The sequence below is a fragment of the Schistocerca americana genome, chromosome 1, assembly GCF_021461395.2.
Source record: "Schistocerca americana isolate TAMUIC-IGC-003095 chromosome 1, iqSchAmer2.1, whole genome shotgun sequence".
In the NCBI taxonomy this organism is placed as follows: Eukaryota; Metazoa; Arthropoda; class Insecta; order Orthoptera; family Acrididae; genus Schistocerca; species Schistocerca americana.
In genome coordinates, this window is record NC_060119.1 from 897,877,970 (window position 1) to 897,889,342 (window position 11,373).

General features: G+C 42.7%; 1 protein-coding gene across 1 annotated transcript in view; it reads right to left on the reverse strand.

The window, feature by feature from the left end:
- The window catches only part of LOC124547440 (major facilitator superfamily domain-containing protein 6-like), a 323,248-nt gene extending 313,513 nt beyond the window's left edge, over positions 1–9,735 (reverse strand). The window contains exon 1 of the mRNA XM_047125105.1: positions 9,619–9,735. The gene's annotated coding sequence lies outside the window, so the exon portion shown is untranslated. The remainder of the gene's footprint in view (positions 1–9,618) is intronic.
- Between the last annotated feature and the right edge of the window lie 1,638 nt (positions 9,736–11,373).

The following is an 11,373-nucleotide window of genomic DNA, read 5'->3' on the forward strand; positions in this document are numbered from 1 at the left end:
CAGAGCTTCTTTGCAAATACCAGCGTCAATTAAGAAATCAGCATTGTGGCATCTTTCAAATCTTAGGCGAGAGTCGATACAGGAAATTAACCCAGCTGTCCAAAGTTATTAAAAAAGCTGCGTCACGCCGTCGACTCAATGAAGATGCGACAATACACAGTACTTTTTCAAATATGCGGCTGGTTTTATCACGTTCTAGGATACAGAATCAAGTGCTTTCAAAATGGTTCAAATGGCTCTGAGCACTATGGGACTCAACATCTGAGGTCATAAGTCCCCTAGAACTTAGAACTACTTAAACCTAACTAACCTAAGGACATCACACACATCCATGCCCGAGGCAGGATTCGAGCCTGCAACCGTAGCGGTCGCGCGGTTCCAGACTGTAGCGCCTAGAACCGCTCGGCCACTCCGGCCGGCTCAAATGCTTTATTTGGAATAAGTAGCGTTCATAAGAAGCAAGTGCTTAGTCAGATTCTCTTACGAATGCATAATAGGAGCACCCACGTTCTCCATATATACAAACAATTGTCCATGTCTCATTTGCTCAATAGTAATGTTTGAAGAAGTGAAGTATTGTTTATGATTTTCTTTGAATATGGATCCACAGTTGCTGGAAATTTTTGAAATGACTGCAGACAGCCTGAAAAGCAACTGCTTGGTTTATTGTTGACATTCAACAATTTCGGTCTTAAATCGGTATCAAGTACCGTATTTACAAAATGAAAGATCTAACAGAACCTTAAAATGCCTTAAGGACAAAATTTTACAACAGTACGATAAATTATTCAAGGAACTGACAGTTTCGTAATGGTCTGGAGTCATTTCAGGAATGAAAACATTATCGCTGGATATATAAGGAAACTTAGTTTCATTTTCACAAAAGTCTCGTGCTTCACCTTGGACGTGTTTAAATTCATAATAAGGCACGTAAATAATGTAGGCAAAAAGTCGCATGACATTGAATTAATCTCACAGATTAAACTACGCAGTTAAATATAAAACGATACGAAGCCAAACGTTCAGGTAGAATTAGTTCTCGTGTTGATTGATTGATTCTGATTTCAGCATACTGTGTTGGGATATTTGGGCTAAGACATTAACAAATGCAGTGCAAGAATTCATTGTTAACTACGCTAGCATCTGCAGGAAACAAACCGAGCGAGGTGGCGCACTGGTCAGCATATCGGACTCTTTCGCGAGGACGACGGTTCAAACCCGCGTAGGGCAACCAGATATAGGTTTTCCTTGACTTCCCTAAGTTGCTCCAGGCAAGTGCCGGGATGGTTCCTTTGAAATGGCACGGCCGATTTCCTTCCCCATCCTTGACACAATCAGAGCTTGTGCTATGTCTCTGATGACCTCGATGTCGACGGGACGTTAAACCTAATTCCTTCCATCCTTCCATCCTTCCATCCTTCCATCCCGGCCGAAGTGGCCGTGCGGTTAAAGGCGCTGCAGTCTGGAACCGCAAGACCGCTACGGTCGCAGGTTCGAATCCTGCCTCGGGCATGGATGTTCGTGATGTCTTTAGGTTAGTTAGGTTTAACTAGTTCTAAGTTCTAGGGGACTAATGACCTCAGTAGTTGAGTCCCATAGTGCTCAGAGCCATTTGAACCAGCCATCCTTCCATCCTTCCTGCAGGAAATATTTCTTTACTTTCTACCGTAAATTTTCCATTCATTTCGCTGAAGATATTCCAGTTAATTATGCGTTCTCTAAAAGAGTTAGGATTCGCTGTTCTACACCTTCACCCACTTTACGATTTATTTTGTTCCTCACAAGAATGCTTAATATAATGTATCCCACACTTGTAAATTTATATTGCATCTTTTAATATACTAGAATACCTGCAGTCTCGATACTGAAAGTTGCCTTATCCTGTATTTATTAAGTTGCTACATGTTGAATCTATGAAAAGAGCTATCTTAATTTGAAATATATGTTTGTCACTTCCACATAGCATCTAAAACTTCTATCTAAATTTAACATTTATTTCTGGAGGAAGTTAGCATCCTGTGGACACCTAGTGCAAGCTCCGACCGGAGAGGGATGGGGAATGCGTCCACCAGTGGCTACGCTCAATGAACCACTCCACCACCTCAGTCACGGGAAGCACGAGAAACCTAAACCAGAATGGCAGACCGAAGTTCGAATGTAGCAACCGCCGCGCCACGTCGCCCGGCTGCTTTACTTTGAGGAACCATGTGATACTATGTATTATTGATAAGACTGGCAAACTGATTGATTAGAGGTGTCAGAATTGAATCTTTTAACTTTGTCAGAATTTCTTAAAATTCATCATAGGCACAGAGTAACTGCAAGTAAAATTTACGATCGAAATCTATCTGGGGCTATTACGTTCCTTGGGCAACGGCCTTGCCGCAGTGGATACACCGGTTCCCGTGAGATCACTGAAGTTAAGCGTTGTCGGGCATGGTCGGCACCATCCAGGCCGCCATCCGCTGTTGCCATTTTTCGAGGTGCACTCAGCCTCGTGATACCAATTGAGGAGCTACTCGACCAAATAGTAGTGGCTTCGGTCAAGAATACCATCATAACGACCCGGAGGGCGGTGTGCTGACCCCACAGCCCTCCTATCCGCATCCTCCTCTGAGGATGATACGGCGGTCGGATGGTCCCGGTAGGCCACTCGTGGCCTGAAGACTGAGTGCTATTATGTTCCTTAGTGACAATTGGAAACAAAATCAACTTTTCCTCGCCTCTTAGTACGCATGCTACCAGCTGGATGGATCTCTTCGGAGTTTTGGATGTAATCCGTCAAATTCTGCCACAGAAGATATCATTTTAAACAGTATATAATCAGAAAAGAAACCAAATTTCGACAGTTTTCCATGAAGGATATTAAACTTGTACCATCGACGGCTACTCTTGGGTTATTCAAGTTAAAGTTAGTTTAAATCCGTTCTGTGCTCATTTTGTAGATGGGTGAGTCCTTTGAGATTGGTACTTTATTACCAAATCTATTTCTTGTCTGGCAGGAGGAACTAAGCTTTGCTGCATATGACAATTTAATATCATATGTACTGGCAAATAAAAATTGTTAACTCTTTATTCATAACCTCTTTAGAAAACTACCAACGCGTGGTCTAATAGATCGTGGGGTTCCGGGTTCGATTCCCGGGAGGATTAGAGATTTTCTTCGTCGTGGACTGGATGTTCGTGTTATTTCGTCTAATGTTCATCGACACGCAAACAGCGGACGTGTCGTCAAACAGGAAGGCGTTTTCATTTGAGTTGTAAATTTAACAGATTTCTTTCGGTATTAAAATCATGTGAATAGATTCCAAATATAAAATTCTGAATAACGAGACTTCCGATTGATTCACTGGACAATAGCTGCGTCATATGGAGCAGTTACGTCTGACATCTAATATCAAGTTACCACGAGGAATTGGAAAACCAGAATACAATACTGATCGGCGGACAAACACTGTCCTGTGTCTAACCAGACATTACCAACCGGTGATAAACAGCGCCGTACCTTCGACGCATCTACACTGCTTTGTAATACAAAGCGCAACGCGGAAACGAGTCCCGGATTACAGCTTCATTATTTCGTACAGCTAAAACCACGCTATCGTTAAGGAACAATGCCGTTCTTCGTGCCATAGAAGTGGCGGCAGCAGTAACTACATCGTTTCCGTTTGTTCCCTGCTAAGTTACGTAGCAGCTTCCATGAAATACTGTTACCATTCGGTATGAAGCACTCTCATAGTCTGTATCTGAAGGAAGGTGGTATTCAAAAGGCATTTCAGCTGAGAGGAACGAAACAAAAAATGCGTCATGGCTTTGTTGGAAAATCATGACGAAATCACCCAGAATTGGATTTATGTTTCCCTCGAAAACCAGGATTGGCGAAGTAGTTACCACACTCCATCAGAATGGAGAAGCCACAGTGCCACATCCTTCCGCCAGGCATTTTCTTGACCCATATGTTATGACAATTTATGGAAACCACATCAATGTTCTCTCCTGTACTACAAAAAAAATTAGCCTTACAGTTACGACCATCGTAGGTGTACTGTTCCTCAGTATGTACTTTTTCTGAAAATTGAAGTATTTAGACTGCTTTAGTAACTTTATGCGCTCTTAACAGTCCTGCCCGACAGGTTATGTCTTCCCTGGTTGCACAGGAAAATACATTGACATAGTGTTTACACACAGTGGTCAGAGACTCTGGAAAGCTAAAAATGTTGCAAGGTACCTTTTGCTGAGAAATAAGCGTTAAAAAAATCGATACGTTGCGCCGTTTCCGAGTCATTAGCGCTGAAGTTGGCCAGTCAAGGCGTTGCGCCCCCAAATTCAAGCGACCCGCCAGAGACTGTGTCAACAAAAGATATCCTTTAGTTTCCTAAGCCCGAACAATTAAGTGCTAATTAAATCGGAAACGACGCAACGTATCTAACTTTTTCTTAATTATTTCTCAGCAAGACCTGCTCTGTAACACCCTTACAAGCTTTTCAGACTGTTTCTGTCCATTATGCGTTCTATACTTTTAGCAGGGATCAGAAATTCATCCACTGATAAGCTTCGCCCGATTAAAGCTACGTGGCTTGCCGGAATTGTTATAACCCGTAACCTTTTCATTTCGTGGGCAAATGCTCTGCTGAGTGACGTATCCAGGAGCATCTCACGGCCCGTCCTCACAGCTTTACTTCCACCAGCAGCTCATCTCCTACCCTCCAAACTTCACGAAAACTCTTCTGGACGACAGGATATTGCGGAGAAATAGGTTAGGTAAAGCGCAGAAGATTACTGCGTCGTTCGGTCTGCAGCAAAGTCAGGGCTGTTTTGAAACTTCCTGTTAAATTAAAAGTGGGTACCGCTAAGAGGTTACGGATTTATTCTGGAAACAAATGTCTAGATTGCGGCTAAACCATTTCGTCACATGTTATTTCTTCTACTAGTGCGAATCGAGCGAAGTTTACAAGAAAACTTCTGTTAAGTTTCAGAAGCATACGTACTGATGGAAGTACATCTATGGGGGCAGGTCGTGAGTCATGCTTGGATAGCCCAGCCTGCAAGGCAGCTCCGCACGTTCGGTCAGGGGACTAGCCACCCTCTGTAATAAATGTTCTCATCCGTAGAATTTGAATGTCGTCATTCGACCACTAACAAAAAATCTACGAAGAAACATCGAAATAAAGACCAAAACGTCCCGGTACAGCACACTATTTTAATCTGTGAATCTCAAATCAGTGCATATTCCGCTAAAGAGTGAAAGATTCATTCTGGAATCTATCCGTCACTGGAAATTTTCGCCTAGCCCGTTTTTCGAATGTTTCTTCAACAGCTATGTATGTATCTTGAACGCTGTGAGATTCTCCAATGAGAATCTCTTGTCATTCTTCTGGTTGGACACCATTCCAGCGAGCTGTATTTTTATTCTGCACTATTTTCATGCGGGGCCCATTTTCAAAGGCATCTATAAACAGTAGTGAAGTTGGCATGAGCATTTCGAGGACATCTAATATCAAAGGCAGGCACTACGCATTGATTCATCCTATGATTCAGAGAGCACAGTGATACAATTAAAAACATCGATAAGCTTCACGACACTTTTCGCACAGCTGAAATTTAGTCATCGGAAGTTGAACAAACATTTCTATGGGATCAGCAGAGAGGAAGAAGATCGAAACCACACATTTCTGCAATGTCCTCGGATCACTTACCACAAACATACTTTGAAGTAATCTTCGGGCTCTGTCATCAGTTCCCAAGCAGCCTCCAAACGTTGTCACAGTCCAACGACATAGAAAGTATAAAATCCTGTCGGAATTCGTCAACAGTTCCAAGACCCCGTTACAGCTTCCTGCGCTGCTAATATAATGCTATTGGTACTTAGCATGCCAGGGGAAGACTAAAGCACAACTGACTATATTCCCACGCAGCAGAATGTGAAACATTCATATGTACTTCATGTCTAAATATTTTTGTGTGCGTGTGCAGTACCTGTGTATCCTGTGTTATATTTTCGTAATATTTTTACTCAATTCAGGATACAGTGGTTGTAAAATTTGTTTTATGTCGAAATCTGTTCTTTGTTAAGCCTGGGTGACTTCATACCAGGGTAAGACAGACTTACGTCTACTGCGAATTGTCAATAAAAACTGCTGTGTAACATTTCCGGTGTTGAGAGGTCTTTATGGGCACGTATCGAAGACAGTACTAGAAGCAGTAGTGCAGAATAAAATAACATTCCGGTAGAATAATGTCCTTCAGAATCTCTTGTTTTTCGTATCAGATAAGAGCCAACAAAAGTCAATCTTAAACGTCGATGGTTGAGATAGTGTATAAATGTTAGCAAGATGTATTTCCTAGGTGTAACTAGAACTGTTTCTGCTGCTGCTGCTGCTGCCGCTGCCCAGTTTGTGTCATCATGGGCTAAACACCATTAGCCGAACTCACGAAAATAGAAATTCTCCCGTACAGCGATGTAAACAGGACGCCGACTGCCCTCCGCTATCTAGCAGGCGATGCCGGTGAAAGCTTCCGTCAGCGGTGCGACGCTAGCGTGCCTAACGCTTCAATTTAATATTACTCAACTGGCCATTGCACGCTGCTGGATTTGTGCAATCCAAGAGAACGAAAGCCTAGTACGGTAGCTCAGTATCACACTAAGGTTTCATAAAATTATTTCAACGGGTGTGTGTCAAAACTGTTCACTGCCAGTGAACGAAGCCGACATGATGCTAAATGTCAATCCCAGCCCGGTGCGCGAGATGGAACACCGCAAGCCCGCGAGAACCGATCTTACTCGCCTGTAACCGTTTTGCATACAATGAGCACTTTATTACTCATGCAAACAAGCGGATCTCAAGCCCACAATTTTTTTTTCTGCCATCGTTGCAGCTTTCACGCCAAGCTCAGCTTGCAGCTGCTTTATAGCGGACCAAAAATTAAAATATCGTAAAAATATTCCGTTCAGCATTTTTTTGTACGATAATGCAGAAAAACCTATTATTACAATTTTAAAGACTCAGATTTTACCAAATAACAAAATTCTTTAAGAGCTTTCCTTTATTCAGGTACTAATTCGTCCTTTTAATCTATGATAAAAAAACAGGTCGAAGGCATGTTATATAATACTGAACCTTCTTGTTCAAGCAAACATGTTAGGTTACCCTGTTGATATTTACACAATATTGTATGGAATGACACTTTGTTCTAGAGTTTATTTGGGCTGTAATATTTGTGACTGCATATCTAAGCCCACAAAAGCCAACGTGAACACATTTTATTATTGTTTTTGTAGTCTTGATTATTGCCAGTACATGACAGCTCAACTGACTTTGTGCTAGAACACCTCGTGCACCAAGTACCGGCGACGAGAGAGAGTAGAAAAAGCTGGTTCCCGGAATCTCATTACCTTGCGGAAATAAGTTCTGGTCTAAAGCGTTCGTTATGAGGGTTGTCAACTGTTTACGGCCAGTCGATACAGATTGGGAAAAGGTAACTTTAATTTCTGCGGGGCTCCAAAAGCCGAGTTTGCTGCCTCGAATCAGGGACGTGGTTGTTGGATTTAAATGTGCCTTTACTCGGACTTGTATACGGATTAAGACTCAGATGAGACAACGAAAATACGTGCAGTGAATACGTGTTTAAGGGGTATGTCATCGAAATAATACAGACTGTAGTATATCCTGTATTCAAACATCACGAATCTAATCTCACTAAATCAATTAACTCCAAACAGAAGATCTCTGGGCAGTAGTTTCAACAGTGCAGGAAATCACTGTTTCGCAGATTTAATATTCTCGTATCTTCTACTCATAATCAGTCTGTCATGTTTGCTATGAGACTGAAGGGTCGGGTTCGAACCGAACTCATTGGCGATCGAAGGCTATGAGCACCAAAATCTTAAAACTGTAGCTGTCAGAGTATTTTCTCTTGCCAATGTGAACGGTACCATTAACAGTGCAGTAACTGCACTCCTGCCGGAAAAGCTAGAGAAGGTGTAGCCGATTAAGCTTGTCAACATAGGTCGTTTACACACAAATTTCTTTGAGTGCGTTGTCAATGTTCATAACCAGTGTGTATTTCAGGTTTTGACGTTTGGTTGTAAGACATGGAAGATTACTGCCTTTCAAAAACTGAGTTTGGATAGCAAGCAATTGAGAGAGATTGGTGAAATAGTAGTGGGTGGAGCAAACAGTCGCGAATTGATGGCCTAAGGAGCAAGGAAGTTCACTGCTTGACAACGTAAGCAGATATCTAAAAAACAGCCTCCAGCAAGACAGGTCTATGTCCTTAGACAACATCCAAGAGCAAGTTGTAGGTCAGCAGCCTGAAGATTGTAATGTGTCTAGACGTACGGAGGCCTCTATTCATGAGTGAATATGAAATGTTTGATTATGATATGATAAGCGAACATGTCCTCCTCACTTTGTAATACTTCTCATTGCGACACTTGAGCTTGTTGAGCCAAATACGAGGGTTGGAACTTTAATAGTGGCAACTGTTTATTTACAGCTCGTACAAAATAAATACGTGTTTAAAAGTTATATTGACATTAAAAATAGTCACCAGCATTGTGTGTAGCCCGTTGACAGTGATGTGGAAGTCGTATGATTCCCTTAGCAGTGCCAGTTGTGTTGACAGTTCGAGCAGCGCTGTCTATTTCCCGACGAATTTGTAGCAGTTCTGAAGGGAATGCCGTAAAGTGTTTCCTTCAGTTTAGAAATCGAGTTGAACTCACGAGTGCTTAAGTCAGGGTAGTGCAGTAGGTGGTATAGCACTTAGCAGCCCCATCAGTCAAACAAATCAGTAACGGCTTGCACTGTACGTGCTTGAGCATTGTCCTGCAAAATGATGATCAGGTCCTGCAGAAAGTGTCATCACTTCTGTCGCTATGCTGTTCACTTTTGGAACACAACCTACGACTAGCTTAGAGACGGAAGTGATGACACTTTCCGCAGGACCTGGCCATCATTTTTCAGGACAATGCTCAAGCACGTACAGTGCAAGCTGTTACTGATTTGTTTGACTGATGGGGCTGCTAAGTGCTGTACTACCTACTGCACTCCCCTGACTTAAGCCCTCTTAAGTCTATATCCAAACTGAAGGAAACACTTCACGGCATTCGCTTCAGAACTGCTACAAATTCGTCGGGGAATAGACAGCGCCGCTCGAACTGTCAACACAACTGGCACTTCTAAGGGGATCATACGACTTCCACATCAGTGTCAACGGGCTACACACAATGCTGGTGACTACTTTGATGGTCAGTAAAACTTTTAAACACGTATTTATTTTGTACGAGCTGTAAATAAATAGTTGCCACTATTAAAGTTCCAACCCTCGTATTATAGCATGGTTTGAAACGTAAATTCACATTCCCCAGCCGAAGAACTACACAGATACGTTAACCTGTTGCACAAGATAAAACACGATTGTCGTTAGCAAAGCAGCGTAGGGATGCGTTTCTCAGTACAGGCACATCGCCACACAGTGATCCCAGGTTCTAGACCTATAATAGCACATCTGTAAATACACAACAGCAGTCTCACAGCATGGATGAGGGACATCACCGCACCGACAGCTGGATGTCCGGTCGATGCTGTTGACAACGTGCAAATTGCGCGTGTGACTTACGTATTGTAGCGAGAGTGTAGCTGGCGGCTCGGACTGGAGTGCGCGCAGAGAGACGTGTAGCGCGGCGAGCCTTCGCGTCAGCTGTGCCGGTGTAACTGAACCTGCCGCACAACAATCCTTCCCGCGACGCCACTCAGGCGATCGCTGCGCCCAGGGGAGGGGGCAGCCGCGCGCTCATTGGTCCGCTGTGAGCGCGGCGCAACGGCCGCGGGTTCGAGCCTCGTCGCTTGCAGTCATCTACAACACTGGGTTCGACACACGACCAGTGTCTGTGGCACTTGCATAGCTGAAGGACCCTATACACGACCAATTTCGTGGCAGCCTGGGACCGTTAATCCGTTGATCGTTAAATAACAAAGTTAAAGGGGCGTGTACACCTGTGCATCTTGCGGCTCATCGCCGTGCGGCTGTGCTTGCCCAACACGCAAGTAGAGGCACGCGTGTATGCGCATGCATCTTTCTCAGCTTGTGCGCATGAGTGATCCCACTCCCACCCAGATTCTTCGCCCACATCGCCACGCTACTCTGGCAAAACGATGGCGCACGCACATCGACTATTCAGCAATCCTTCTCAAACAATATTACGGAAACTACCGGGTGCAAACTTTTGATTCTTCTGTTACTTATGGCTGTATGTAGCAGCATCAAGAAGAACTACATGTCTTTTCGTTAATGGTCATAGTTCTCGCCGTATTGACGGATTACGTATATCACCATACGAAATTCGAATAGTTTGCAGTGAAAAATAGGGGTCACTATGAGTTTGCGTTTGGTGCATTTTCATCATATGTTGCTTGTGTCAAATGTAGTTGATATATTGCATTTTTCTTTAGACTTCAGAGAAAGGCTATATCCTTCTGCAATCATGAGAAAATGATTTCATGTATCACACTTCCACCCACGCACTCAACGGTAAGGCTATAGTGAATTATTCAGATCATCCATCGCATTTCGTAAACAGTTCAAAACACCGAAAAAGAGTTTTTAGTCAATGGAAGAAACTTCAAAGTTTTTAAGTGGGATATTTTTTTTCATTCAGTTCGAATACTAACATCATTTTATATAACATCCATCAAATATTTGCTGAGTAACATATATCTAATCACTACTTTTACGGGGCCGGCCGCAGTGGACGAGCGGTTCTAGGCGCTTCAGTCTGGAGCCGCGCGACTGCTACGGTCGCAGGTTCGAATCCTGCCTCGAGCATGGATGTGTGTGATGTCCTTAGGTTAGTTAGGATTGAGTAGTTCTAAGTTCTAGGGGACTGATGACCTCAGATATTAAGTCCTATAGTGCTCAGAGCCATTTGAACCATTTTTTGAACTACTTTTACGAAAAATGCGCATCACAAATATATATTCTCAGTTATCTTTATCATATAAAAGATTTTTAATCAAAATGTTTATTTCGAAAGTATCTATTTATTAACAATATTCTAAAAAATATCGGTAGTTAAGAAGTTGTTTTGCATTGAAGTCTGGAATTTTCCATGTAGTATGTAATTAGAAACAAGAAGAGATGAATTTTACATTTAAATGGTACATGTATTCGAATTAAGTTTAAGAAATATGAAATAAAAAAGACCTTGGCAATGTCTGAATCAATGATCCATTGATTACCCATTAACCATTCTCCAACGCTACCGAGTGAGCCACGTTGTCTGGCGTACAAATGGCGTACGTTGTTTGCATGTTATACTTATTTGTCAGGGACCGTTGGCAACGATTTCTCTTAATTTTTTCTTTATGATCGGCA